Genomic DNA, 6000 nt, shown 5'->3' on the forward strand with positions numbered 1-6000 from the left:
GGCGTGCATGGCAGGAGCGTGCACTGTGACACGTCTCACAAGAACGGAGCGTAACTTCTCATTCTTCTGGTTGCACGTGATGTAGGATCACGCGGGTCGCAGTCACATATGCACATGGGGTCATCATGTCCGGTTCCTTCTACTGTCCCTCCCTGCCCTGCCCTCCGCCTAATCCAGAGTACCTCTCTCCTTCCCTAGCGCCCCCCTTGCTGTGAATTAGCCTCCGCATGTCAGAGACAACATCCGGCCTTGTTTTGGGGACTGACTTATTTCGCTCAGCATGATATTCTCCAGCTCCATCCACAAAAGTACCAGTTTTAAAGCAGTAGGTGCTGCTACCCTCACACAGGCAGCCACGTGCCCGACGTGATGTAGGATCACGCGGGTCGCAGTCACATATGCACATGGGGTCATCATGTGAAGCTGTGTACTGGGTCACTTAACGCTGGCCCTTCATTAGCTAATATTGATCTAATGATTCCCTGGTTCGATCGTTCAGTGGATACGCACTGAGCGTGCCCGCAAGTTACAGCCAGGAAACTGGGCGGAGTAGTCGAATCACTTCCTCAAGGACACTCGGCTAGTGAAATTTCCAACATTTAAGTTTTAAATATCTAATTTCCAACATTTAAGTTTTAAATATCCAATTAATTTCCAACATTTAAGTTTTAAATATCTAATTTCCAACATTTGTTTTAAATATCTAATTAATTTCCAACATTTAGGTTTTAAATATCTAATTTTTCTGTGAGTTTTCTGCTTCCATATCTTGACCTTTCCCAAACTTGGCCTCGTCCTGCCTCAGCCCCCTCGAGTCACAGGCGTGACACCCGCAGTGAGACCCTGTCTCCAAAGGGCTGGGGAGGCCGCAGGGCGGGGTGGAGCGAGACGCTGGCGCCATCCGCCGCCATAGCGCGGGGCCGGCGCTCCGGGTTGTTATTCTGCCTCGAATCCTCGGCTGGTGTTCCGCAGGGATGCAGCGTCTCTCTCACGCTTCTCGTGTGCGGTTGGTCGGCTCCGTGGCTGTAAAACCCAGGGACACTGAGGACCGACTCTGTGAGTGGTGATCACGGGTGGTCTTGGGAAGAAAGGAGCAGGAAAGCAGGAGGGGCAGGAGAGGTTTGTAAATTGTCCCAGTGCTCCGGGTGAAGGTTTCTTGACGTGACTTCCCAGGGAGGCAGTTTAGCCAGAGTGGCTCCAGGGGTGGAGGTCAGAACCCCACCCGAAGGAGGCCGCGGAGCAAACATGGGACTATGGAAAGGAAGAGTATACCAAGCATACCAAGCACAAGGAGAGCCAGTGCAAAGGCCCTGAGGCCCAAGGCTGAGGAACAGTGAAGAGACCCTGAGGGGACCAGGGAACGTTGAGGAGAAAGTCAGGGGAAGGGCGGGTGACAGGAGAAGGGAGGTGATGGCCAGATCTTGCAGGGCCTGTACCCTGTGGTGGGAACTTTGGACTTTTCTCTGGGGAGCTGAACACCCAGGCAGGTTTGGTGAGGCTACTGAGGGTCAGGGTGTGATAGGCATCTGCCAGTCAGGCAAGAGTCTGGAGTGAGAGGGTGTCAATTTCTGAGAGGCGAAGAGGAGCGATTAATTCCCTCACATAGCAATAGATAATAGATAGATTAGACAGACATTGGCATAGGGATAGAAATAGATTTTTTTTTTTTTTTTTTTTTTTTTTTCTTTTAGCTACAGCTGTGTTCTGAGCCCTGTGTTAACCCTGGGGACACATCAATGAGCCCCGCAGAGGTACATACAGGTAAAATGGAATGCTGGGAACTTCAGGAGGGACCAGAAGGGGCCTGAGCCATGCTGTGTCTGAGGCTGCTCTGTTTGAGGCTGTGTCTACAGATCCTGGGCTGGGGTGTGGCTCAGTGACAGAGCACCCGCCAGGGTGCACGGGGCCCTGGTCTCAATCCCCAGCACTGCAAACGAAGCAAAACCCAAACAAGGCCCTGCATGTCCTATGTGCTTAGTAAATGCCATTTGGCTACATATGCAATCGAATTCACTCCCTCGCCATCCCTTGCTTCATTTGGGAACCAAGAACCTTACACTATTAATTTGTTTAATCCTCCCATCACCGTCACCGTTTTAAGACGAGGCACACCAGGAGTAGTGAACTTGCTCGAGGTCACACAGCTCCTAGGCGCAGAGCCGGACCTTGAACTCAGGCAAGGCACAGAGCCAGTCTTGCTACACTGTCCTCCCGAGAGGTGGCTGGCCCCAGAAAGAGGAGGAGGCCTGTGTCCCCCCCACCACCACTGCTTTTATTATTTTTAATTTACTTTTCAGTTGGGTGTTTGTGTATGTGCATGCAAGGCAAGCCCTACCCCTAATGCACCCCCAGCTCCGTATTAGTGGGGTTTCACCTTTGCAGTCTGACAGGCTACAGCTGAGTCGTGCAATCCCCATCCTGGTTTTCTTTTCTGTCAATTTCCTATCCAGATCTTTCAACCCTGTAGGATTTTTAAAAAATATTTTTTTCCGAGCTGAAGGGTGACAGTTTTGCAAATAAAGGAAACTGGCATGGACTCTGGGTCACAGCCTTTTCCAGGGCTTCTCGTCCGAGGTGGAGTTCACTGAGGGCTCCTCAGGCCTGGCAGGTGATTTTAAGCTTTGCGTGATTAAAACGTGGCTCTTTTCCCTCATTGTTATGGGGCGCGACTTAAGAACAGACCGATCACCACTGAGAAGTCCAAATCTATTTGTCTACTCAAAGTTTTGACATTCTGGTTTCCAGTATTCAGGGCAGTGGTTCTACAGCTGTGGAGCCTGCTATACCTATTCCCACTAGGAGGGGAACTAAGACAGGGGCCACTTGTTTAGATATTAGTCCCATATGTTTTCTTTTTCCCTCTTTATCATAATAGTACACCTGGGGAATGATGCGAACAGTAACACAGAATTTACCCCATTTGGTAACCTCAAAAAGTTGAAGGGCTAAGCATGGAGTTATTCCTGACATAGTTCAAGCAAGAGAAAAAACATGTTCAACATTTTTTCAGTCTTATCTGTAGATGGTAGTTGGGCTCTCTGAGGGCTGTCCATTTTCCTGTTGTCTTGACTCAGATGTGATGAGCCCATGTTGTGAGTAAGGTCCCCTTACTCACAGGTGTTAGCCCTTTCTGGAACAATTTGATGTAGACATAGTCTTCTGACTGAAATGGGTGGTGGAAATCAGGGGTCTCTTGGGGCTGGTTCTCTCATAAGTTGAACCTGTTGGAGAGACTTAACGACAGGTTAGAACAGGAGCAGGTTCTTGGTAAGGGTGGAGGAAGGGCTCTGGAAGCATTAACACTCTAATCTCTCAGAGGTCATTTGCCTCCAACTTTCTGGATCCAAACTGGCCCTTATTTTTGTGATTTAGCCCAATTTACTATCTATATTGACTGTCTTTTAAAATTTTTATTATTACCCCTCTAATTTTAGGGACTTTTTACTGCTGTAAGGAAAAAGGGCGATGACCACTCTTGCTGCTTGGAGCTGAGAGGGGGTGATGTGGGGTGGGGCAAGCAGTAAAAAGTTCCTTTCTAGGGGTAAAAGTCTCGTTCTATTAAAGAAACAAAAAGCCATGAGTACAAAATAAATAGCATCTGAAACATGTCAATGAATATCATGAAGCTGATAGAAATGAATAATCTCTTACCAGGAGGTGGAAGAGCTGAGACGTTGTTTACATAAAAAGGCCTAAAAAAGTCTAACAAGGCTGGAGAGGATAAGGCCTTAACTGTAAATCTTAACACTGTCAGAATTATCGGGAATGTAAACACAACATTTAGTTAAGTTACCTAATGTCATCTGATTTTTGTAAAATATCTTTATTGGCATGATCTCTTTGTTTAGTAGAGATCCCTTTATTTTTGTTACTTAGGGTTAAAGAATCATACTAGCAAACATTGATCAAGTCTACCTGTATCAGAGGTTAGAAAGATCTGTAGGCCTTAAACCGACTAAAAACTTATAACTCTGGCAGTTTCTTTTGATAATTATCAGGCATTTTTGTCTAAGAATCTTTTTTGCCACCTTCAGTTTTACTTATTTTGGGGGCTAACACAAGTGTACATCTCAAGTTACATTAAAATAACTATTGTTTAGTTTTTTAAATGTCCAGGAATGACTGTGTTTTAGTTTTAACTGTTTTGCTAGGTGTTTAAGATCAAACTGGTCAAATTGATCTTGTTCCTATCTGCTGTTAAGAGTCAACTGAATTCCCACAGGGGTCATTTATGGGGAACTTGAGAACAGCTTCTTAGGTCCTTTAGTGCCATTCACCTGGTAGGGTCTCCTTGATGAGGTGGCTTCCTTTGGAAGCATTAGGGATGTCTCTCTTTCCCAAGGACCCTCCTCTGCAGCAGGTGCACTGATTGACTTCTCATCCTGTAGTGGTCTCATTAGTCTCCCTGATCAGAAGGTTGTGTGGCCCAGAGTTGCAAAGCTCCTTAGAGAAGTTCTCTTGTTCCCTGGGTTTAGGCTGACTCTGAGGGCAAGAGCCAAATATTGAGTCTCTTGATCCCTTTATTTTAATCTCAATCTTTAAGTTTTAATCTTAAACATCCAGCAAGTCAGTTTCACCAGTCATACAGTAAGAGTACTGGGTTTTAACTTTAATGGCTATGACTTTATAGTTATTTACCAACTTTTTTTTTATTAAACTGGGGTCTATATTATCTGTCCTATAGGTGATGGCTTATTATCTCAAATTAATTTAGATTGTTCATGAAGCAGTACCTTTGTAAAACATTAGTCAGTCAACAGTTACAGAGTTTACAAGGAAAATGCAAAATGGAATTAACAGTAAAAACATATTTAGTCATATAATAGCTATCTTAAATTTTAGCTGAGCTATATATTATATCCCCTGTTTGAGATCACAGTAATTTTATAACAAAAAATCAATGTTTTGAATATAACTTTAAATGAGCTAAAGTCTGACTTATTTTGGAGCCATTGTAACATGTAGTAAAATAGGAAGTAGAGCCTTATCTCAGGTAAGGCAGGGCTCTTCATAAATCTTAGGTAAAGTGGTCTAGTTCTGAAGCTGATCTTTATCTTTTTTAAAAATCGTTTTATAAAGTTTATATATGTTTCCTAAGTTTATATAAATGTTAATTAACACAGTATGATATTACACCTAAAACATGAATCAAGGAAAGCTGAGAGAGCTTTTAACTTTCCTTTTGTGTAATAAAGTGGCAAAATGTTTTCCTGTTTCATATTAACCTTTAAACAGATCAGATTCTCATTATCTTTTAGAAATACATTTACATTTTTGTTCTAGTGCAGAAGATAACATAAGGTTCAGGTCCAGTTACAGAACACTAAATGATATAAATAAATAAATCCCCATAAAATTTCTTACTCTGATAAGTTTAAATTTACCATTACAACTTTAGTTTGGAGAACACCAGCTTGATAAAATATTTTTTGAACCTTTTAAAGACTTGTATACCTGGAAGATATGAACACATTTAATATATAAATAAAATAATGGAATCATAATTGCATTGATGTTTTTATATTAACCATGTTTAGGTTTTAAAGAAAATTTAGACTTTTTAATGTAGTACAATACTCTAACAGTTGCTGTTTAACCAGAGTTGTACAAACCCCCAATTTTTAAGATTAGTTGCTCTAGAGAATAAAATTTAACAGATACAATGTTAAGAGTAAATTAATGTTTTAAGAATTATTTTTCATTTCAGCATATAGCCTGAACTTTGGTTTATGTCAGTACATTGATATTTGACCTTAGGAAAAACCTTGAATAGTTTTAGCTGTTGTTACTTATATATACACATAAACCTTTTAAAATTTACCCTTAATTAACCCTTTTTAATCACTTAATTAGACACTCTTGTTGTTTACTTAGATGTATTACAGCTGTATTTTATCACATAAAGACTTTTTTATCTAGAAACATTTTTACTAAATATATTTTTATATCTAAAACCTTGTAATGTTTTCATCTGTTGATCCCCTTTTTTAAAATTTATAT

The sequence above is a fragment of the Sciurus carolinensis genome, chromosome 16 (assembly GCF_902686445.1).
Source record: "Sciurus carolinensis chromosome 16, mSciCar1.2, whole genome shotgun sequence".
Taxonomy (NCBI): Eukaryota; Metazoa; Chordata; class Mammalia; order Rodentia; family Sciuridae; genus Sciurus; species Sciurus carolinensis.